This window comes from Mixophyes fleayi, chromosome 4 (genome assembly GCF_038048845.1).
Source record: "Mixophyes fleayi isolate aMixFle1 chromosome 4, aMixFle1.hap1, whole genome shotgun sequence".
NCBI lineage: Eukaryota > Metazoa > Chordata > Amphibia > Anura > Limnodynastidae > Mixophyes > Mixophyes fleayi.
This window is the reverse complement of record NC_134405.1, coordinates 36638306-36664115: the sequence shown is the minus strand read 5'-3', so window position 1 is coordinate 36664115 and position 25810 is coordinate 36638306. Positions and strand designations below refer to the sequence as shown.

Genomic DNA, 25810 nt, shown 5'->3' with positions numbered 1-25810 from the left:
TTTATATTGTTTTCTTAAAAATAGTTACCTTGTTTTGTCTATTTCTCCGTTAATGTCTTTCCTTTCCTGCTAGTTCTTACTGTTCCATCCCTCCAGCTCTCCAACCAGTAGATCAACCCTCCACTCTTTCAGCAACTAACTAACACTAAGTTAATACTGCCTATTTATAGTCATTCTTCTTCAATAGTTTCTGGGATGGACAAAAGTATTCCTGGACTGTTTATCCTGAGTTGAATTTTAATTTAGGTCTCATAAAATTCACTCTTTCATCAGAACAGCTTCAGGTTCCCATGTATACCTCTTTGACTTGTAAATGATGTATAAACATGCCTAAGGTCACTTACTGCACAGGATAATTCTAATTAGTTCTTGGCAGGTGGTAAAATCTTGCATTGTAATTAGATCATATCAGTCTCTGACATCCTGTTATGTCCACAAATGGACCTTTTGTTTAAGATTCTCCTATTGTCAGAAAGAGAAACTGTAAAGTTGAGCTTTAAATCATTTAAATGATACCACAGTACTGATCATAGTGGATATATGGATATATATTACACATAGGATCCAAGACTACTGATAGGAAATATAAAGATATATATTGTTACCCACATTTATGTTGTTAAACAGTAAGTAAAAATATTATAAAGGCACCATTGTGCTCTTACATTAATGCTGACTCTAATAAATCACATTCTGCCATGTGAAAACTGTTTTACAATTTCTTAGCGAAAGTATAACTCATTGTACAGGACATATTTAGGAAATAGGTTTCTTTACCTATGCTCCCTATGAGTGGGATAGGATATGGATCCGAATGGAGATGGATAGAGGAGACCCCTAACTCATTGTACTGGACGTTTGAAGACTTTTTTAGACTCTTAAAGTTACAGTGGATTGGGGGAGTGAATGTTTTTGAGAAATGTTTTATCTTTTTCTAAATTTGAAAAATTCTGCCCAATTTTAAAAATATGGTATTTCATAACATTGAGCATGTGAGCTACAGAGGGATTAGTCATATTTCCCAATTACAGAGGGGGCTGGGTGGTGTTTATGGGCTGTGGAGGGTCACACTATCACTATTAGCCCTGGCCCTGGAAAATTCTAATTACACCTTGGCAGGTGGGAAAATATTTCATTCAGTTAGATTATAGCAGTCTCTGCAATCTTCTTATGTCAACAAATAGACTTTTTGTTTAAAATGTACCTATTGTCTAGGCAGACAAAGTGAGCAGAACTCTGATTTCAAAACAATTCACTGTTATAAATAAACTAATAAACGTTATAACTCACAAACATATGAATATATATGTATATATATATATATATATACACACAGATTCAGTAGACCGTGTTGGCTATATACGGTGGTTTTCCATACCGACTCTTTCTCCTACTGCCTTTATTGTAGTGCTGTCAAATTCTATTCACTTTCCATGACGTCACTTCTCAATTTTAACTTACATTTTGAGATATATATATATATATATATTTATGTATATATATATATATATATATATATATATATATATATATAAATATATATACACAGAGAGAGAGAGATAGAGAGACAGAGAGAAAAAGGAAACTCCTCAAAGCTTGCAATACATTCAAATATTGTACTTCCATAAAATATAATACAATAAATACAAATATTCTTTAGATAAAGAACACAGAGGAAGAGTGATAATAGTATGGTAAAGACTGTAAGGTTTAAAAAACAGGTGTAATATTGCACACACAAATAAAAACTGTGAAGGTTTCTGTGCACCCACACAAGACAAAAGCTGTGATATATTTGCACAGGAGATGATGGACTCACGATCTACTTAATATTAAAGAAACAGTTTATATATTTAGTTGTAGGTGGTGCTCCAGTGAACAAAACAAATAACACTCCTGTAAGGCGCTCCTGTCCAGAAAATTCTATCTTATTTTGTCATTTAAAACCTTTATTTATTATTATAACAAATTTAAAAAAAGATATATGAAAGGATATATTTTCACATTCCAGCATTCACCAATTCCATTATGGTGACATTTTAGACTATAAGTTGAGAAAGCGAAATTAGTAAAGAAAAAAGTGTTCAATTAAAATTATTCTCCAAACCCTAAGTGAGGCTAAACTCTAAATTGCATTTAATAATGAAATAAACTAAGCATATTACCACTGAATCTGGGGATAGATGTGACTTGCATCAGAACAACATTGTTCCATAATGTGATACTATTTGTATATAACTACTAATAGAAGTGATAATAATGTGGGGAGTATAATTGTATCAAATCCTCCCAAAAAACTGCAGCTTTGGAAAATTTTCTCTGAGTAACAAATACATTGAACTAGGTGAGGAAAGTATAATTGAATTAAATCCCCCAAAGCTGCAATTATGGAAAGTTCAACGAGAGTAACAAATGCACAGATTTAGGTGGGGAAAGTTTTTTTTTATTAAATCCCCTAAAACTTTGGAATGACTTTTCTGAGTAATACATACACTGATCCCTGTGATCCCTGTGAAAATCCTATCTTACAAAATAAGATAGGATTTTCTGGACCGGAGTGCCTACATTTTTTCTTCTTACTTTGTGACATTGTTCATGCCCCCCCCCCAGTCTGTCTGCCGTGACTGTCGTTCTCCACAATGAAGCGTCTCTCGGTTACTGATAGGCAGGAAGCGCATGGCACAGTTATATCATCACTGTGCTGCTCATGATGTGGAATGTTTTGGAGCTGGGAGTGAACCTAATTATATAATTATATGGAATCGTTATTTAAACAACATATTTTTTGTGTGCGATGGAGATGAGGCTACTTTGGAAACTTTTTGTGATTCAAAATCCTTATAATATCAAACTCATCTTTAATTATAGCAAAATTGGAGTTAATGTTCTGGATTTGTGGATTTATGTGGAAGAAGACAAAGTGCTGACTGGCATTTACACAAACCCACAGACGCAAAGTCATATACTGACATCACAAGTAATCATCATCTTATACATGTAAGAGGTATTCCTAAAAGCCAATTTCAAAGAATTAGGCACAATTGTACTAATTTGGAAAACTTCAATAATCAGATTCAAGTTATAAAACAATATGTGAAGTTTAAGTATTCAACGTAACGCTCTAATAATGAGTAAAAACAAGTTTAAAGACAGTATGAAGGGTATTCCATTCATTACTGGATACGATTTTCAATACAAACAGTTAGGGAATATTGTTCACATACATTGGCCTTTATTAAAAAGATAAATCTTTGACTAACATTGTTTCTGAAAATCCTAAAAAAATTATCGAAGAGCAAAAAACCTAGTGAAAAGTATTTGTTATAAAACAATCAAAAATGGTGCCATTAAAACAAAATGTTTTTTGTTCCAATTGCATTATGTGCAGGACATGTAGAAAGAATGAAACCTACACCAAAGAGGTGGTAATATTAAAAAATGCTATGAATTAAATTCTCTATCTAACAACAGTAAAATTAAATATCAAGGTAATACACAATCCATTATAGATTTTGTGGTATATATTTTGTTGAGGGAGATTGGTGACGTAAGGAGAAAAATGAGGATTTAGCTGAAGTTGAAATGGAATTGATTTATTTATTTGATACTATCAGCCAAAATGGATTGAATCTAGATTTTGAGATCAAATGATTTTTGTAAACGTCCCAATAACAGATCTTTGAGTGCTTTACATTTTTTGCTTTAAGTTTAGCTAATATTAACAGTTCATTTCATAAAAATACAGCTGGTGATTTACAGTAAATGATAATTGTCTGATATAAGATGTACCTGTCAAAATGTTTTTTGGATGCTTTACATGTTTATATAGATAGATTCTGCCCATTATATAATGGACACATTTATTCATTGTTTTCTTTACTTACATGATGTAATTAACAATTTGAATAAATGTGCTTCATTCTTACGTTTGCTAATTTATGTTTGTAATGCAATGTTGGATGTGAGTCTGATTGAATAACACCAGTACTATAAGCTGGGCACAGATTTACGTTATATCTGCCTTTGTCATATCAAAGACCTAAAGAACAACATTCTAACTGTGCTTCTATTGTAGATTACAGTCTGTGCATCATTATCATGCACCTTGTTAGGTTTGTTATGCCCTGCAAATTACACTTTTCCTTGGGACCATAGTGGTGTAAATATCAGATTGTCTGTTTATTCTCCACATTGCATCAACTAAGGGTGCTGCTCATTTCACAGCCACTAATGAGTATTATATTCGTTATGGATGAGTTGCAGCGAGTAAGTTATAGGCTGCTCAATTTTTTTGTGGGCAAGGATGCCCGTGCCTCAAATACAGTCATCATTGTTATTCTCATTTAGTGTGATCGCGTTTATTATAACACAATCACAGAACGATTTTGTTTTTTAATTCATTGATTTGGAATTATATTTATCTTCAATTTTAGTACAACAGACTTACTATAAACTGTACATAACGGGCTTTATTTCAGTATAGGGTTATCCCCCTGTGTGTGTCCATGCAGTACTTTTCTGCTATATATTTTCTTTATGTAGATATGTCTATAGTGTGTATGTTGGACTGCCTGATAGGTGAGTGATTCATATTCAATTGTTCTGATCATGCTGCGGGAGAAGCTATTGCAGTTGATTCATTGGAACAGTTACTGCAGTGGATTTATTGGAACTCTGTCTCTTTTACTAAGTATAAATGATCATATGTGAACTAATTATCATATCAGCATAGAGTGATTTTTCTACATATACTTTGCTGTGACATGCGTGTCTATTTAGAACAATGAACAAACACTATAAATTTAACCAAGCAGAATATTAAGTGTGTGCTCAAGTAGAATCATGTGATGTATATCTTCATGTAGATATTTAAAGAGTAGAAATATTAGACAACTTTATGAAGAAATGGTTTCTAAACTCTTTTTTGCTAAGAGAAAACATGAAGTTGTTTTATGACATTTAATCTATGTTTAATTTATGTGATTATGTTATTTGCTTGTCAATTTCTATGAAATATATTATAGTAGATCTTTGGATATGACTTTTAATCAAATTTTGATTTAATCACTACATTAAATTTGATGATTGGAGGGTAGAGACTAATGTTGGTAATTCAGCACAAAGTGTCTCACGTCCACTCTGGAGACACTTTGCATGTATATTTTTACAGAAATATTTGCTAATTTTTCCTCAAGTCTCATAGAGGTGCGATGAAAATGAGCGGATATTTTTGCATAGTTTTACCGTACCGGTAATAGTGCACAGCTGTAATGTTCTCAGGAATTTCATAACTAATTGAATCCCTCCCTATAAATACCATCACGGACTGTTACTACTCCCACCCTGCTAAAGATACTACGGTATTGATACCCATTGGTGATTACAGACTCCTTCCAGCTGGACTTCTTTATTCTGTTTGGAACATTCTGATGTGGTTTACCTGGGCTTGTAACAACTTCACATTTATATGAGAAAAAGATCTACATAGTGATTCCTATCTTCTATCTGGTAGGAGTCCTAATATACTTTATCCAGGGAATCTGTTGTTTTTCATTTGTATTTGTTCATGTACTCCTAAATATGTTTATGTTTTATACAAGCTACACGAGATGATTTTTTCATCCTTTTTTGTTACATGTTGCTGGAGGTTGACACATGCTCTAAAGATCAAAGTTATTTCAAGAAAAGATTGATTACAGATATGATGATCAACTTCCATGTTCATGTGATGTAATATCATCAGCTGCTGCATGAACACACAGTATAACAGTATCACACTATTACTATTTATTTTTGTATTTTTGAAAATATGCTCAAAGATTTATCCAGACAATTATAACACAGAGTAAGTAGCATTTCATGCTGATCAGCTTTTCACTGCATGATTTTTCTGGCACTGTGGTGGGATCACGTTTTTTCATTATTTAAATAGCGGGATCTAGTATGTGGTAATGTGATATTTAAAAAACATGCTTTATTAAATGTTGTTTCTATTACTTTTAAATTATTGTTTCACAATGTCAATTCTAAGGGAATTCATCAAAGAAGTCTTACGAACTATAACAACTACACATACAAGAAAGATACTTTTATTTGTCTTTTTTTTAGTGGACTTTAGATACTTAATTCTTTGTATTGTGTAAGGACATTAGCGCTGTCACTCTCTTCATTTTTGCTGTAATGATAACAATGATGACCAGTGATTGGTTGGCAGATTGTCAGCTTTACATGAGCTGCTAAACACAATATTCATTAATAATGAAAAAATATATTAGTGCCGCAATCAGAACCAGAATCTACATATTTATCCATATCAGTTTTTATTTAACATCAAGTGTTATAGAGACAGCTGTCAGTATTGTAAATGTTAATTACAGATTATGTTTGAACATAGTCATTCAGACATATGCAGGACAGTCCTACCTGATGTGGATCACTATGTGCTGTAACTCAAAGCAACAAGATATCAACTAAAAGCAGCTTGATGCCATCAAATTAAAAAGTGTAATAAACTGATTGGCTGCTTTATGATACAGCAACTAGTGTATTACTTGCAAGACTTTACTGACTAGCACACAGCACTCATAGATGGAGGTAAGACAGCAATAGAAAGGAACGAGGAAAAGAAAGAGGAGATATAACAGATACCAATAGGAGAACTTAAAGTGTGTTGTCTGATGTTTTGAGTGGTCAGAAATGAGGACTATAATACTAGCTAGATTCAGAGAATGTTAATGTTTTCCCCCTATTTGAATCCTCTGATGTTTTACAAGCTCTGACTTGAGACTAAAACCATTTCTACAATCGGATTATTACAAGGTTTCTCCCCTCTGTGAATCTTTTGATGTGTTACAAGAGCTGACTTCAGAGTAAAACACTTACTACATTCAGTGCATTTAAATGGTTTCTCTCCTGTGTGAATCTTTTGATGTGTTACAAGTGTTGACTTGAGAGTAAAACACTTACTACATTCAGTGCATTTAAATGGTTTCTCCCCTGTGTGAATCTTTTGATGTGTTACAAGAATTGACTTCAGAGTAAAACACTGACTACATTCAGTGCATTTAAATGGTTTCTCCCCTGTGTGAATCTTTTCATGTGTTTCAAGAGATGACTTCTGGGTAAAACACTTACTACATTCAGTGCATTTAAATGGTTTCTCTACTGTGTGAATGCTTTGATGTCTAACAAGATTTGACTTTAGAGAAAAACACTTGCTACATTCAAAGCACTTAAATGATTTCTCTCCTGTGTGAATCCTCTGATGGTTTACAAGATTTGACTTCTGGGTAAAACATTTGCTACATTCAGAGCAGTTATATGGTCGTTCTCCTGTGTGATTCCTGTGATGCACAACAAGTTCTGACTTGAAAGTAAAACATTTGCTACATTCAGAGCATTTAAATGGTTTTTCTCCAGTGTGTATCCTTTGATGTTCAAGAAGATTTGAACTGCGGGAAAAACACTTGTCACATTGAGAGCATTGAAATGTTTCTTCTCCTGTGTGAATCCTCTGATGTTTTACAAGATTTGACTTCTGGGTAAAACATTTGCTACATTCAGAGCAGTTATATGGTCTTTCTCCTGTGTGAATCCTGTGATGTACAATAAGATCTGACTTTTGGGTAAAACACTTGCTGCATTCAGAGCATTTAAATGGTTTTTCTCCTGTGTGAATCTTCTGATGTTCAACAACATGTGAACTGCAGGAGAAACACTTGCTACATTCAGAGCATTTATATGGTCGTTCACCTGTGTGAATCCGCTGATGAATAACAAGTTTTGACCTTGTTTTAAAACATTTGTTACATTCAGAACATGGAAAAGACTTCTCTACTTTGAGACTCATCATGTGTTTGATTAGTAACAAGTTAAGTGTAGAAGGATTCTCCTATTGAAAAATAGGAACAGAAAACCTAGAAAACCTTCTAGTTAAAGAATTAGCATCTGTGGCCGATATGACTTGTTGGTTGTTGATGCTCAGAGAACAAGGTCCTTTTCCAAGAAATCTTCTGTTCTCAGTGGGAATACTGCTCATCGATTCACCTGTCATAAAAAGCATGTTATTATTTATATTATTATTTAATAATTACCTGGGTGAATCTACATTAACAGTAGTAGTATTATATTGTAGATGCAACATGAACTATATTTATATACACTAACAAATATGTCTCAGTAATTGACCATTGCTTTCATTTTTGTGCACATTGTCACATTATTGGGACCTCATTACCAGTTAATATTGCAGTTAAGAGAACTCTATCCTCCCACAGCAGATAGAAATATTTATTAAAATAATGCACATAGTCACGTTTGCACAAATCTAGTGCAAATTTCCTGTATAATCGCACAGTACTGATAGAGAATACATAGATAAATTACACACTTGACCTAAAGTACTGATAGAGAATATACAGATATATTACACACATGACCCACAGTACTAATAGAGAAAATAGAAATATATAACACACACGTCTCCACTATACTGATGGAGAATATATAAATATATATTACACACATGATACTATGTTATTGATGTAGAATATATAAATAGATATTACACACATGATACTATAGTACTGATAGAGTACCTGGATAGAGTTCCTTTATATCCTTCATACATTTATTATTACACGGTCAATAGATGGTTCATGAAACTATTTGAGCCTAAATTTTAAGTTATTGTTCAACAACAGTTGATTTAGATTATGTAGTAAGTATATTATTTGTGTTATTATGTGTTTACATATATATATATATATATATATATATATCTCACAAGAGTGTACCCTTATATTTATATTTATGTTAGATTGCAATACTAGCTATATAAATATTGTTAAGACTAGAACACTTCAAACATATATAAGAGACAAAATCTGCAACATAATATCTTGAAAACAATTTTGTATGTATCAGTATATTCTTATGCTAAATAGAGATATCTTATGCTGTCGATTTCTCTGTTAATCTCTTTCCCTCCTGATCTTTCTTACTGTTCCATCCATCCAGCTCTCCAACCATCAACTCATTCAGCAACTAACTAACACTAGTCTAATACTACCTATTTATATTCATTCCTCTTTCATAGTTTCTGGGATGGACAAATGTATTCTCAGACTGTTTATATTGAGGTGAAATATAAATGCATTCTTTCATCAGAGCAGCTTCAGCTTCCCATGTATACCTCTTTGACTTGTAAATTAAGTATAAACATGAGTAAGGTCTCTTACTACAAAGGAGAATTTTAATTAGTTCTTTGCAGCTGGTAAAATCTTGCATTTTAATTAGATCATATCATTCTCTGACATCCTGTTATGTCAACAAATAGACCTTTTGTTTAAGATTCTCCTATTGTCAGACAGAGAGAATGTACAGTTGAGCTTAGAATCGTTTAAATGATACCACAGTACTGATAATAGAGAATATATAGATATATATTACACATAAGATGTCAGACTACTGATAGTAAATACAAAGATTTATATTGTTACCCACATTTATATTATTAAACAGTAAATATATTATAAGTATAAGTATACTATTGTCCTCCTACATTAATGCTACCTTGCAGTCTGCCATGTGAAAACAGTTTTTACATTTCTTTGTGGAAGTATAAGTCATTATACAGGACGTTTTAAGGAAATAGGTTTCTTTATCTGTGCTCCTTATGAGTGTGATAGGATAAACTGAGCTGCCTTCTATAGATAGATCGAGGAGACCCTTAACTCATTGTACAGGATGTTTTAAGGAAATAGGTTTCTTTATCTGTGCTCCTTGTGAGTGTGATAGGATAAACTGAGCTGCCTAATATAGATAGTTTGAGGAGACCCCTAACTCATTGTACAGGACATTTTAAGACTCTTTATTTAGAATATTACAGTTACAGTGGATTGGGGAGTGAGTTTTTTCAGAAATGTTTTATTATTTTCAAAATTTGGCAAAATCTGCCCAATTTTAAAGCAAGTGAGTTTCATAATATTGAGCATTTGAGCTACAGAGGAATTAGCCATATTTTCCAGCTACAGCGGAATGGGTTGTTATTATAGGCTGTGGGGGCTCCACTATCACTATCAGCCCTGGCTCTGCATAGAAGAATTAGATGTATAATGAGGACGATGATAACTCTAATTAGACCTTGGCAGGTGGTAAAATATTTCATTAAATTCTATCATAGAAGTTTCTGACATCCTGTAATGTCAACAAAAGGACTTTTTGTTTAGAATTAACTATTGTAATATATATATATATATATATATATATATATATATATATATATATATATATACACATCTCTCTCTCTATATATATATATAAATATATATATATATATATATATATATCTATATATATATATAACAAAATACAATAGATAATACAGCGCGTAACTCTGGGCAGACAAATAAGTATAGATTAAAAGTCTCTTTAGATAAATGATAGTCCTATGTTCAGGCGGCTGCCAAATCCCCACAAGGCCAGATGGTGTACTGGATAAAATCTAAAACAAAATAAGCGGGAGGGGGCGCCACATAGTATAATACTGTATGTAACAATACAGGCTAATGTACCAAGTAGTAGAAATAAAGATCACCACGTGGGTACAGACACACAGGTTGAGGTGAATCAAAAATAGAATAGGTGCACTCAAGAGTACCAGCACCATGCAAATATAATATGCGTACCAGATATAAAATCTTTAAGGCTTATCTGTTAGTATCCTGTATCATCAGGAGCTCAGATTTTTCTCCCAAGTCAGTGTTGTCTCACACAGCGATAGGGGTACAGAGCTGGCACTTGTCTCCCAGATACGAGTCAGGTTCTTTTCTCTTTTGGATATCCGGTGGTCAGGAGATAAATACTTGAAAAGAGTTCTGTAGTTAGTGAATACTGTTTTTGGCGCCCCACTCTCTGCGGAGAGAAGATAAGCTGCTACCAGAACTGTGACATTGCCAGCAAAGCGGACGGAGAACAGCTGGGGACACGCAGTGGGGCGCCAAAAACAGTATTCACTAACTACAGAACTCTTTTCAAGTATTTATCTCCTGACCACCGGATATCCAAAAGAGAAAAGAACCTGACTCGTATCTGGGAGACAAGTGCCAGCTCTGTACCCCTATCGCTGTGTGAGACAACACTGACTTGGGAGAAAAATCTGAGCTCCTGATGATACAGGATACTAACAGATAAGCCTTAAAGATTTTATATCTGGTACGCATATTATATTTGCATGGTGCTGGTACTCTTGAGTACACCTATTCTATTTTTGATTCACCTCAACCTGTGTGTCTGTACCCACGTGGTGATCTTTATTTCTACTACTTGGTACATTAGCCTGTATTGTTACATACAGTATTATACTATGTGGCGCCCCCTCCCGCTTATTTTGTTTTATATATATATATATATATATATATATATATATATATATATATATATATTTACATGTAATAAATTCAAATATCATATGTCCATAAAATATAATACAATAAATACAGATATTCATCAATATATTTTACTGATGAATGTTTGAATCCACTGTGGTTTTTTTTTTACATCTATAAGTCTACATCTAATATATATTCTTTATTGTACACAATATTAAAACTATATGTTTTCTCACAGTACACCAGCAGCGTAATATAAAATGAACATATGAAAAGTGCTCATGTGATTTAAAATGGAAAGATTACCTCTGTATTACACATAATGTGGAGTAAATCTTTTTGGACATTACAGAATATAATTGTTTTTATTAATAACATGTCATGGTATATAGAAAATTGGATGTGAGGTTTAGTATGAAACAGTGTCTATGTTCTTTGTCCACATATTTCATATAGTAGCACTTTATTCATTTATCCAGTTAAGGTAGCCTTTCACCTTTATAATCTTTTATTGGGATAATACAAAAATGTTTCCTAGTATACGTAGATATATCTGTCTGGTGTTACTATTATTCAGTTTGTCTATTATTCCAATCTTAATGCATGGTTCTGTCACAACAAATGGAGAAGTCAAATTGTCTATCAAAACGAATTGTTGCAATAGGTATAATCTTGAGACAACCTTCTGATATGAAACATTTTATCCCACACAGTGAAAGAACTACACTATAATTGTTTCCTTATAATATTACACAGAGATCCTTCTCTAAGTGAATATGGGAAACAGAGATCTTCGTTTAGCAGTTTCACCCTTTGATAAAGCACTGATAAAACATGTGTCAGTGACCACGCTAAGCTAGCGTGTCATATAAACTGTCCTCTGTTTGGGTTTATGAATCCTGATCAATATATGAACTAATCTTATGTATCACTTTGAGGATGGGATAAAATGTACATTCATAGCTGCTTTAGTATTATTTCAGTGAGATCCGAGCACAGATATGATTCAAGTGTATCAATGCCACTTTTACACAGTATTTAGGATACTGAGAGAGGAATATTCTCTTGTAAATGGAGATCTCTGTTTCCCATATTTGTATCAGTCTTACTTCTGTTCTCTATCAGGAGGTCATGTAGAGTTTCACGTAATTTACGCTTATAAATAAATGTAAATTGCATCAGATATGGAGCTATGCTCAGCTGGACACTTCCCCAGGTGCGTCCAGCTCTGCAAGGGTAGTAGAAGTGCTAGTTGTATGTATTATGTTTATTACTAGATGTCCCTAATTTGCGTCAGTATAGAACAGTAGAATATCTCCCTGACTTACTCCAGGAGGGAACAGTGGTAAATGTGCCTGGTTCAGGTATCACATACATAAGGCTGTCTGTCTGTGTCTGGATCTTGTTATTAATAAATAGTAAAGTGACATATAACATTTAAAATAAAATTTTATTACAGTATAGTACAACGATAATTAAATACAAACATATGTTGTCTCCTATTTAGTCTGCTTCTGCCAAGGACCAACTGCAAAGAACAACCAAGTAATACAATTAAACACAGCAATTTCATATAATATAGTATCCTCAACACATATATAGTCTGTGGGAGGGGCAAAGATGTAATCAGCCAATCAAAAGAGATTAATTATGAACAGTTCATATCTTGTACCCGGGATGAGCACCCACAAGTTATACGTGTCCTGACCGGTGCAGTAATAGATGTATATATTCCCTACAAAGCCCACGTTTTGTGTCCAACTCTACTTGAATCCTTCAGTGTCTAATTCTAGACTCCTGTCCTTGTTCTGGATGTACATGTACGTCCCTTATTTGTGTGTAATCCTCAGTATCTGTTCTTTATCTGTATATATAGAAAACTACACATTAATACTTTTTTTTGTTGTGTATCAAGTCTCTAAATGTTTTAATTCTGCTTAAGATAAGATCTGGTTAGATGTGGTATTTCAGATACAACCATGTTGAAATCCTGTCCTCAGGGAGCACTAACAGAGCGTATCTTCCAGGTCACAGGGGAAATAATTATTACTACCTGTGAATCTATTACACGTGTCAGTCAGTAATACATACACCTGTGCTCCATCAAGGAGATGGGAAACTGTTAGGGTACCCTGAGGTCTGGATTTGGAAAACACTGCTATATACACTGCTATATACACTGCTATATACACTGCTATATACACTTCTACCTGGGTTATATTATTATTATTAGTAGTAGTAGTAGTAGTAGTAGCAGTAGTAGGGTAGTAGTAGTAGTAGTAGTAGTAGTAGTAGTAGTAGTAGCAGTAGCAGTAATAGGGTAGTAGTAGTAGTAGTAGTAGTAGTAGTAGTAGTAGTAGTAGTAGTATCTTTAATTGATAAGGCACCACAAAGGGTCCACAGCACCAGACATGACATATACAGAAAACAGTGACCTTGTCCATCAATGGTATTTTATTTTAACATTAATGCAGATTTAGAATTTTAATGTGTCCATCTTTGGGGGGTTGCAGTATCCAGTCAATTATTATGAACTTTAAGAAAATTTTAGACTTCAATTTTGGATTTATAGGTACAGAAAGTGTCACTTATTGGGAGTGGGGTTTTCTTAAAATAAAATTGTCCTATATTTTATCCTCATAGCAAATTGGATATAATCCTTTTTTAATTTGAACCCCAATAATATAAGTGTCCAGTGAAGGATAAACCCTGTTTCTTTTCTGTGTGTGTGTAATACTGATATTATCCAGGCAGGTAAACATTATACCTAGAGATAGAGACAGATCTGTGTTATGTGTGTGTGTGTATATCTATTTGTCCCATTATGTGTGTGAGACATGGGAGAGTTGAGGAACACAGAGTGGTTATTTTCCATCACTATATCTTTGTATTTCATTATATTAAAGTAAAAATAGTATGATAAAGCATGTAAAAACTTGGACTAAATGAAATTAAACCTATTGTATTGTCTAAAGCTTCAGTGTCTAAGTGACCAGTGTCAGCATTGTACCTAAGGGATACAACGACCTCTGGCTCTCTTCTGATATGTGGGTATCGATCGATAGAGAAAAGAAATACTCAGTCTTGTAAGGGCTGAATACTGATTCTTTTCTGACCGCCCTAGTCAGATATTGCCTTATTTATACAACATTTTATGCTTACATGTACATTTCATGAAATTAATTGACAGCTGAAAAAGATTATGGGGTAAATGTATCAATCTGCGGGTTCTTCAACACCCGCGTGTTCAGCCTCTTCCGCGATTAAATTTCAAGCGGCGCTGCATTGTAAAGGGTTAACTTCCCTTTACAATGCAGCGCCGCTTGAAATTTAATCGCGGAAGAGGCTGAACACGCGGGTGTTGAAGAACCCGCAGATTGATACATTTACCCCTATATGTCCATAAATATTTCTGACAATTAATTAAAACATTCTTGCTTTAATGGTGTCCTTGAGCATCTTTATCTTCTTTGTAGCTTTCTGGTATACATAACATTCGTTTTTTAAACACTTCAAGGTTTCCACGTACGTACATCCTTTCCTCTTAGTAAAGCCAGCTCGTTAGTTTCTCAGGGACAAAAGCAGAAAAACATCTTATATCAGTATTTTAATTCAAGTCAGTTTTATTCATTTCAACTTGTGTTATATATATATTAAAAAGCTTGATCAAACATATTTATTTTCTTATAATCAATACATTGATCCACGCTGCATATTGCTCTCACATAACCCCTCTTTTTATCATACTTTTTAATATAACCTGCCTGTCTTTTTATGTCTGTGGATTACACCTGCACTTTGCCTACTTCAATGAATGGAATCCCTTCTGGACCCCAGACGCTGGTAAAGATACATTCAGTAAAAGTCTTATAATCCACATACATTCATCTTATTATGGTATGACAATAGGAGGTATCCGGGGGGGGCTTAGTAATATAAATCAGGGGTAGATTAGGTATAAAGATATGCAGTGCGCTCGGCAAGTGTCTTAGTCACTTATTTCACAAAAAGGGGGATCACCTTTTGTGCTGCATAGTTTGAATAGGAAGGTGAGGGTAAGGTATCAATATAGCTGAAAAGGTCTGGGGGCGCAAAACATTTTATAAGCAATAAAACAGTTCCATAAACTAAGCAGCGTAATAATTATGCATAGTATCAGCACTGGATGTATCAGTACATTTAACATTGCAGATACTGAGGGGGACGCTCCTGTAAACACATCCCACCAATGCTTTTCCAAATCCTTCTTCAATTTGGCAGCCATACCTTTTAGTTCATTTCCTTCAATAATAGTTACCATTTTAGCATGATTATTGGTATAATTTACCTGTTTAAGATGATCATTTAGTAACTTGGTTTCATTAATTACCCTCACTATTATCCCTATATCTAAGGTCAGTTGAGGTAATGTTAAATCATTATACATGAACATTTTGTCCACCTGTGTCATTTTATCTTTATAGAACATTAGCAACTTTTCTTGCCATTGTAAGTGTGTTACATTTATTAAGCACCCTGAGAACAGGTAAACTAGTCCATAAGTTTGTGTTATTGCTTCATCATATGTGATGAGACAAACCATCTGAGGAGCCACCTCTATTAATGTCTCATATTCTTCTTCTTTTGGATGCAATGTCCATATACAAATGCTGGTATTATGCTGTAGTAAACATGGTTCAAAGATAACAGTCAGTTGTGGGCATACTGGTCCCATGTCCGTGTCATCACAGAGGTCTAAATTATGTGACCTGTTTTTGTTATCAATATAATGTCCCTTAAATTCAGGTGTCCACAGGTTACCATCCTGCAAGATCATGGGCATAACAATGAACTTACATACTTGAATTTTCACTTTTATTGTGTATATTTCTAAAGTCCCTGCACAGAAGGTTCCTTCACATCTTATTTTTCTTCCATCTAACTCAAACCTTTCTTGGTTTGTCAGATTAAACATTTTTCTATAGAATAATATGTTTCCAGTCATAAGCTTTGTTTGTGCAGTGTCCTTCTGCTGCTTTTGATACAAATATTGCAACATACACTGGGTCCAATTTACAAATTTCGTAATGTTTACTTGTGTACTCCAGCTATTAAGTATGGTTCTGTTGTATATCTGCAAAAACTCTTTATCCCACTGTATGTTTTTAGTCAAAGGGTTGAAGACTGTGGGCATCCAATCAGCTTGCATATGAACTATTTTACTGAGATCTGCTCCTGTTTTGCTAAGTTTCGTGTCTATGACCTCAGTATCGATTGTGTTCATTATGCCTAATCCTGTCCCTGTAGCTCCTAACAAGGTATCATACCACTCCCGCTTGCACTTCTTCTGACTATCTGTCGGGAAAGTAATGTTCCACCTTATTATTGTTCTTTGTTTTCTTATTCCCATCATTAGACATGTAGATGGGACCCTTACAATTGTGTTGGTTACCACCTTAGGCTGTAATTGCAAGATATAAAATCTAAGCCTTAACCCTAATGTGGAATCTTGCATCTGTGTATTATTGGCACAAACTATTACTTTATCTTGATAGTTTGTAGCATTATTGGTTTGGTTATACTTTATAGTATCAGTTCTATTTCCACACTGATCTTTATTTGATTCTTTGCCTCATAACTTTCTAGCCATTTCAGAAAAGGCTGCTCACAACATTGAGTTTCATTGGTACCTTTTAGCTCAAAAGTACTATTCAATTTTGCTGCCCATATTATGTGAGTGTGTGTATCTCCTAGAATTTTGTACACCTTTCCACCTTTTATTTTTACACTTAATTTGTCACATGGCTAGACAAACTCCTGTGCTCCCGTTTTATCCTCTATTGAATTTTCCATTTCCCAATTTCCATTTTTCAAATAGCTCTTAAAACATGTACCTGTAGTTACATTTCTCCCTATGCTTGAGAGATCTGTAATGTTCCATTCGCATATATAGTCATATTATTTTCTGGTAGTTCTTGGTGTATGTAACCTCTGCCTGTACAATTTGCTATATTATCTTGAAATAAGCCTGGAGTGGCAGACATTACTATAGTCATGTGATGAAAAAGGAAAACACATATGTGCATACTGTGTTGCATTTTTCACATGTTCCGTGTTATCCACATATATTACCTCAATTAGTGGTCAGGATTGGGATCTGGTGCTGTAGCTTTCTTGCACTGACTAGCATGTATCCAAGATCCTTTTCCTTCCAGTTTTACTGAAGTGGAGGTAATTAGTAGGACTTGGTATGGTCCTTCAAATCTGGGTTCCAAGGTCCTTCTGACGTGCCTTTTTACGAAGACGTAATCTCCTGGCTTCAAAGAATGGGTATCAGACAAGTTATCTGGATCTGGAATGGAAGAGAACACTAGACCATGCACTTTAGTTAATTGTCTTTGTAACTCTCCCATATAAGTCACCATATTGCCATAGTTATGTTCCATCTGTTGTGGAAAATAGCACCCTGTTTTGGGTGGCCCACCAAACAATATTTCATAAGGACTTAACTTAGTTTTTTATTTGGGGTTATTCTTACAGAATAGAGAGCTAAGGGCAGACATTCTACCCAGGATTTACCAGTTTCTCTCATAGCTTTCTGTATTTTTAATTTTAGTGTCCCATTCATTCTTTCCACTACTTTGTGGGTGGTATGGCGTGTGAAAGGCCTGTGTAATACCCATTCCTGCCATGATAGCTTGCATTATGTCTCCTGTAAAATGTGTCCCTCTATCAGACTCAATGATCTCCGGGACCCCGTATATGCACACTATCTCGGCTAGTAATTTCCTTGCCGTATTTTTAGCTGTGGCTTTTGCCATTGCATAAGCCTCCACCCACCCCGAGAAGAGGTCAGGGCAAACCAGCACATATTCATACACCCCACTTTTTGGTAACTGTATGTAGTCAATTTGTAACCTCTGAAAGGGGTACAGAGGTTTGGGTGTCACTTTTCCCGGAACTGGTACAGTGTTACCGGGGTTATTTGTTCCACATATAACACATGCCTTCACATGATTAGCCGCTACTACACTGAATCCAGGTGCAATCCAGTGCTTAAATACTAGGCTAGTGATACCATCTTTGGACACATGAGTTGGTCCATGTATGAGGGCTGCCATTACAGAGTACAATGCTCGGGGTAAGCAGCATTTGTCTGGGGTAGCCCATATACCATTCTGTACTGCTGCTCCCCTCTTTTCCCACTCTCCCTTTTCCGTGGGCATTGCTTGTTTCTGTAATTGTTTCAACACCTGCAAGTCTATTGGTTTTCCCTGATCTAGGGCAACCTCATAGTATATGGCTACTGCTTTTAAAGCTGCATCCTTGGCTGCTTTATCTGCTAATCTATTACCTTTTACTTCAAATGTTTGCTCCTTAGTGTGTGTTTTTACCTTTAAAATAGCCACTTCTTTAGGGGCTGCTAAGGCCTCAAATAATGCTTTTATGAGGCTTGCATGTTTTATTGGCTTACCATTTGCCCCCAGGAAATTGCGGCTACGCCATATGGGGCCAAAGTCATGTGCTACCCCAAAGGCATACCTGGAGTCTGTGTATATATTAGCTCTCTGCCCTTCAGCCATAATACAGGCATCTATCAAGGATTGAAGTTCTGCTTCTTGTGCTGATTGCCCTGGGCTTAGAGCCTCTTGGACGAGTATTTGCTGTTCAGTAGTTACAGCATAACCTGTTTTGGGTTGCCCCTCGTGGTAGTATCTGGAACCATCTACAAATAAAATCATATCAGGATTTGCTAGTGGCTCTTCAAACACATTGGGGAGCCCTTGATGCTCAGAATCCATCAAAGCTAAACAGTCATGAGAAAAATTTGTAGTGTGATCTGAGCCCTGCGCATTAAACTCCTCACTGAAGTCATCATGCTTATGGCTACTTTCCAGACTACTACTCCCCTCTTTTAAATCCTCTTCCTCATCCTGTGGTAACAGGGTGGCTGGATTTAAAACTGTACATCTCTTGATGGTGAGGTTACTTGGGCTTAATAATGCAACCTCATATTTTGTCGGTCTGGCAGTTGACAAATGTTTGGTTTTAGCTTGATTTAAAATCTCCGTTACTGCATGCGGTACTTGTAATGTGAGGGAATGGTCTAACACTATATCCCCCACTTTGTCTTTTAGCAGAGCAGCCGCAGCTACTGCTCTTATGCATGAAGCTGAACCTCTGATTACAGGGTCTAGTTTTCCTGAGTAATACCCCAAAGGTCGTTGTTTGCCACCGAGTTCTTGAGTTAATACACCGTGTGCAAAGCCCTTTTGCTCATGATAGAATAATACAAAGGGTTTATCATAGTTTGACATTACATTGCATTACTTTCTTTCAAACCATCTGATATAAAATTTGGTTAAAAAAATAAATAAAAATAAACTTAAACACTATTTCATATTCAACTTCAATGTTAGTCCATTTCTCCTTTTCTCTTTAAAAACATCTTCTCACCTTCTTCGACATACAGAAACACCACCTAGCTCATGCATTTGCTATGCGAATAGCCCATAAACTCTAATATCTCTTTCCAAAACAAGGTAATCATTACTCAGCAGAATCTACGTTCTTTAAATCCTTCATTAGTTTATACTTATGTTTGTTGTGGCTGTTGACCAAAATATATTGCAAACTTCTATTCATTGGAAGTTGGATCAATGCAATCTGTATTGCCTAAAGGGTCTTTTTTTGCTGGAGATCTGTGAAGAAAAAACTTTTGCATAGAGATTAACATTTATTCACTAGGAATTACAGTAACTGTTATTAATTCACATTGAACAGCTGCTAATACGACACTTGTTTAAAAGTTTCTCTTTGTAGCTTAACTGTGACGCTATGCGTTCCATGAAATGAAAAACTGATTTCCTCAAAGGTCCCTAATCTCAAACAGGGAATGTCAAAGTGACGAGACCTGGGCGAGTGTTCAAAGCCACTCCTTTCTCATCATCTCTTTGTAAACAAAATATTCACACATATTTCCAGATTCTGTGATTTCCATGTTTAAAGTACAAATATATATTCACAATTCTCACTCACAGATGACATTTTATCTTGTAACATTTCTTTATGGGCATAACAAACCCTCCTGATTTCTGAGAACATTTATCAGCGCCATTTTACACAGATAAAAAAAACAGCTTGTAATATCTCTCCATGTAAAGCTCACTCCCACAATTCTCAACTTCAGAAACAAAATTACTTTGTTTAAATACAGAAAACGGCTTGTTGGACCCTAGCCAACTTTGTTCTGACACCAGTAATAGTGATAATGTACATTATTTATAGTCTTGTGACGGACCAAAGATTTTAAAACTTCTTTTGCATCTCTTCAAAAGCTTACATTTACAACTGTACAGCTTTTTCAACCTTGAAACATGTCTCTTGTAAAACGGTCAAAACAGACAAACACGAATCTCCCTCACACGCAGTAAGACGGAGATCAAACTCACATACAGAGAAAGAAAACTTAACTGCTATCTTCCAGCCTACTGCTGTGGAACTACAAGTCCCAGCATTAGACTAAATACACATTAGCTTCAACATGTTACTATCAATCAGCACTCCGGACATATTTTTTTCTCTTGAAATATTGAAGCAATGTTACATACATTGTAAGATAACAAAAAAACAGCGTGCTTCTTATCTCAACACACTGAAATCTTTTACACAGAATAAGGGAGGGGCACATCTCACTCTTTAAGCTGCGCAACATCAAACATACATTTTTAGTACACAACCTACTTGATTCATTGTTTTAGTCATTATATCATTTAGCTTGTGATACATTGTTCAAGATAACCTTCTTTTAATGACTGCTTGTGATGTCCTTTAATTAATTTTTTCCATTTGTCTGCTTTTAGCGTCCCCTGTTTAGGAAATCCTGCCGCCTTAAAAACTTTTTCCATGCCTGTAGTGAGGGAGCTACCCCCATGCCTGTATGCATATTCCCAGGGGGTATACCCCCAATAATTTTCTGAATTCTCATCTGTCCTAGACTCTTTATTTCCCAAGTCTGGGTACACCTTATGTCTTTACTCTTAGCGGACCGTCAGATAATTATATCTTTATCTTTATTGTTTATATTAAGGCAGGATTACCAGAGGGACAACACATCTGTAGGGTTTAATCCCCTTCTTATGTTGCAGACTACTTTTATGCAAAGTATAAGAAATAATATTGCTATTACACAGCTAAGTATTATTATTCCTTCTGGGCAATCTAGAGATATCCACCTTATATTTTCTGTACACATTCTTTTAACAACCTTCTATATGGCATGCTCATAACCCTTGAGCCATACTTGACCTATGTCAGAATAATGTGGCTGATGTTGGCTATTTATCAACTTATATTGTTTGTCCTCTAGCCCCAGAACCAAACTCGTGGAATTTGTGGTACAGGGTAAAATATCACACAGTATCCAATCTTCCCCTACTTTTGCCAGGACTACACTACATGCATATTTCCTTCCTGACATGCCACTGAAAACGTACTGAAATTTTTTTTCCCCCTAAAAACACTCTCTTTTGTTAGTTATACAATACATACATACATGTAATACATATACATAAATAACCACAAAGGGGTTATATAATGTCCAGAGTCGGATCTTCGTCAATCCAAACAAAGTCCCCCGGACTTGTTACCTACCCCACTTCCCCAAGGACAGAACTCTTTAAGAGTAAAAATAAAGCTTTTTACTCACCATATGGATTTCTGTTTCTCTGTCCTTGTGGATAGGGTGGTTCCTGGTGCCGGAGGGTTGGATGTATTGAAGATGCCGGGCGAGCCCCCACTGAAACTGTCAGCATTGTACCTAAGGGATACAACGACCTCTGGCTCTCTTCTGATATGTGGGTATCGATCGATAGAGAAAAGAAATACTCAGTCTTGTAAGGGCTGAATACTGATTCTTTTCTGACCGCCCTAGTCAGATATTGCTTTATTTATACAACATTTTATGCTTACATGTACATTTCATGAAATTAATTGACAGCTGAAAAAGATTATATGTCCATAAATATTTCTGACAATTAATTAAAACATTCTTGCTTTATTGGTGTCCTTGAGCATCTTTATCTTCTTTGTACGTACATCCTTTCCTCTTAGTAAAGCCAGCTCGTTAGTTTCTCAGGGACAAAAGCAGAAAAACATCTTATATCAGTATTTTAATTCAAGTCAGTTTTATTCATTTCAACTTGTGTTATATATATATTAAAAAGCTTGATCAAACATATTTATTTTCTTATAATAAATACATTGATCCACGCTGCATATTGCTCTCACACCAGTCTGGTACATTCTCCATTCCACAACTTCAACATTTTAAAACTTCCAGTTTGACCACAATAGATATAATAATATATACATAGTTTGTTTTTAACAGTGCTTTTTTAATCACATTTACCCTTGTCCATCAATGGTATTTTATTTTAATTTTAATGCAGATTTAGAATTTTAATGTTTCCATCTTTGGGGGTTGCAGTACCCAGTCATTCATTATGAAATGTAAGGAAATGTTATACTTCAGTTTTGGATTTATAGGTACAGAAAGTGTCTCTTATTGGGAATGGGGTTTTCTTAAAAAATTGCCCTCTATTATACCCTCATAAACAAATTTGATATAATCCTTTTTTTAATTTGAACCCCAATAATATGAGTGTCCAGTGAAGGATAAACCCTTTTTCTTTTCTGTGTGCGTGTAATACTGATATTATCCAGGCAGGTAAACATTATACCTAGAGATAGAGACAGATCTGTGTTATGTGTGTGTGTATATCTATGTGTCCCATTATGTGTGTGAGACATGGGAGAGTTGAGGAACACAGAGTGGTTAGTTTTCCATCACTATATCTTTGTATTTCATTATATTAAAGCAAAAATTGTATAATAAAGCATGTAAAACTTGGACTAAATGAAATTAAACCTATTATATTGTCTAAAGCTTCAGTGTCTAAATGACAGCCTGGTACATTTTCCATACCACAACTTCAACATTTTAAAACTTCCAGTTTGACCACAATAGATATAATAATATATACATAGTTTGTTTTTAACAGTGCTTTTTTTTAATCACATTTACTGCTGTTATTTAGTGCAGGTCTTTATGTACACACTGTCTGCCTAGACAATAGGTGGATCATAAACAAAAGTTCCATTTGTTGACATAACAGGATGTCAAATACTATGATCTGATTTGAATGGAAGATTTTACCACTTAATTAGAATTTTCCTTTGTAGTAAATTACTTTAGGAATGTTTACACCTTATGTACAACTGAAGGAGGTATACATGAAGAGCTGCCCTGATGGAGACAATTACATATTTATGAGACTTAATTTAAATTTCACCTTAAAACAAACAGACTGAGAAAACCTTTTGTTTATCGTGGGAACTATTGAACAGAGATTGGAGAGGAAAGAGTATAATTAGACAGTATCAGGGTATTGTTGATAAGTTGATGGTTGATTTGGTAGTTGGAGAGCTGGAAGGACGGAACAGTAAGTATTAGCGGGAGGGAAAGAGATACAAGGAAAACTCTCGAGAGTAAGGTAATTATATTATACTTAATATGATCTTATGTTGTAGATTGTGTATAAATGTTGTATGAGTTTTTGCCTTAAAAATGTTTTAATAGTTAGAATTGCAGTCTAACAGAAATATAATTATGAAGGTGCATTACTATGACATTTATATTCTGTATTAGTAGTTTCAGTTTGTAAATATTGTATTGCAAAAGGAAGCTGTGTTTACATGACTTGAACTTTAAATACCCTAATAATTAGGGATGAGCGCACTCGGATTTATGAAATCCGAGCCCACCCGAACGTTGCGGATCCGAGTCGGATCCGAGACAGATCCGGGTATTGGCGCCAAATTCAAAAGTGAAACTGAGGCTCTGACTCATAATCCCGTTGTCGGATCTCGCGATACTCGGATCCTATAAATTCCCCGCTAGTCGCCGCCATCTTCACTCGGGCATTGATCAGGGTAGAGGGAGGGTGTGTTAGGTGGTCCTCTGTGCTGTTTAGTTCTGTGCTGTTTAGTTCTGTGCTGTTTAGTTCTGTGCTGTTTAGTTCTGTGCTGTGCTGTGCTGTGCTGTGCTGTGTTCTGCAGTATCAGTCCAGTGGTGCTGTGTGCTGTGCTCTGTCCTTCTGAGGTCAGTGGTGCTGCTGGGTCCTGTGCTGTGTCCTGTTCAGTCCAGTGGTGCTGTGTCCTGTGCTCTGTGCTTCTAAGGGCATAGATATTTCCATATTATTCCCAAGTTTTTTTAAAAAAAAAAAAAAGTAAAAAAAAATAAAAAATTAGAAATTAAAAAAAAAATATATAATTATAACCAAATGTGCAAAACCAATCCAGCAGTATAAGTCCATTGGTACTGCAATATTACCAAGTTCACACATTCTGCAGTATCAGTCCAGTGGTGCTGTGTCCTGTGCTCTGTCCTGCTGAGTTCCGTAGTGCTGCTGGGTCCTGTGCCGTGTCCTGTTCAGTCCAGTGGTGCTGTGTCCTGTGCTCTGTGCTTCTAAGGGCATAGTTATTTCCCCATTATTACCAAGTTTTTAAAAAATAAAAAAAAAGTAAAAAAAAATAAAAAATTTAAAAAAAAAAAAATATATAATAATTATAACCAAATTTGCAAAACCAATCCAGCAGTATAAGTCCATTGGTACTGCAATATTACCAAGTTCACACATTCTGCAGTATCAGTCCAGTGGTGCTGTGTCCTGTGCTCTGTCCTGCTGAGTTCCGTAGTGCTGCTGGGTCCTGTGCCGTGTCCTGTTCAGTCCAGTGGTGCTGTGTCCTGTGCTCTGTGCTTCTAAGGGCATAGTTATTTCCCCATTATTCCCAAGTTTTTAAAAAATAAAAAAAAAGTAAAAAAAAATAAAAAATTTTAAAAAAAAAAAATATATAATAATTATAACCAAATTTGCAAAACCAATCCAGCAGTATAAGTCCATTGGTACTGCAATATTACCAAGTTCACACATTCTGCAGTATCAGTCCAGTGGTGCTGTGTCCTGTGCTCTGTCCTGCTGAGTTCCGTAGTGCTGCTGGGTCCTGTGCCGTGTCCTGTTCAGTCCAGTGGTGCTGTGTCCTGTGCTCTGTGCTTCTAAGGGCATAGTTTTTTCCCCACTATTCCCAAGTTTTTTAAAAATTAAAAAAAAGTAAAAAAAAATAAAAAATTTAAAAAAAAAAAAAAATATATAATAATTATAACCAAATTTGCAAAAACAATACAGCAGTATAAGTCCATTGGTACTGCAATATTACCAAGTTCACACATTCTGCAGTATCTTGTGCTACATATAATGGAGACCAAAAATTTGGAGGATAAAGTAGGGAAAGATCAAGACCCACTTCCTCCTAATGCTGAAGCTGCTGCCACTAGTCATGACATAGACGATGAAATGCCATCAACGTCGTCTTCCAAGCCC

General features: G+C 35.1%; 1 pseudogene; it reads right to left on the bottom strand.

Annotated features, from left to right (window-relative positions):
• The window catches only part of LOC142151191 (uncharacterized), a 282776-nt pseudogene that overhangs the window by 123157 nt on the left and 133809 nt on the right, over positions 1 to 25810 (bottom strand).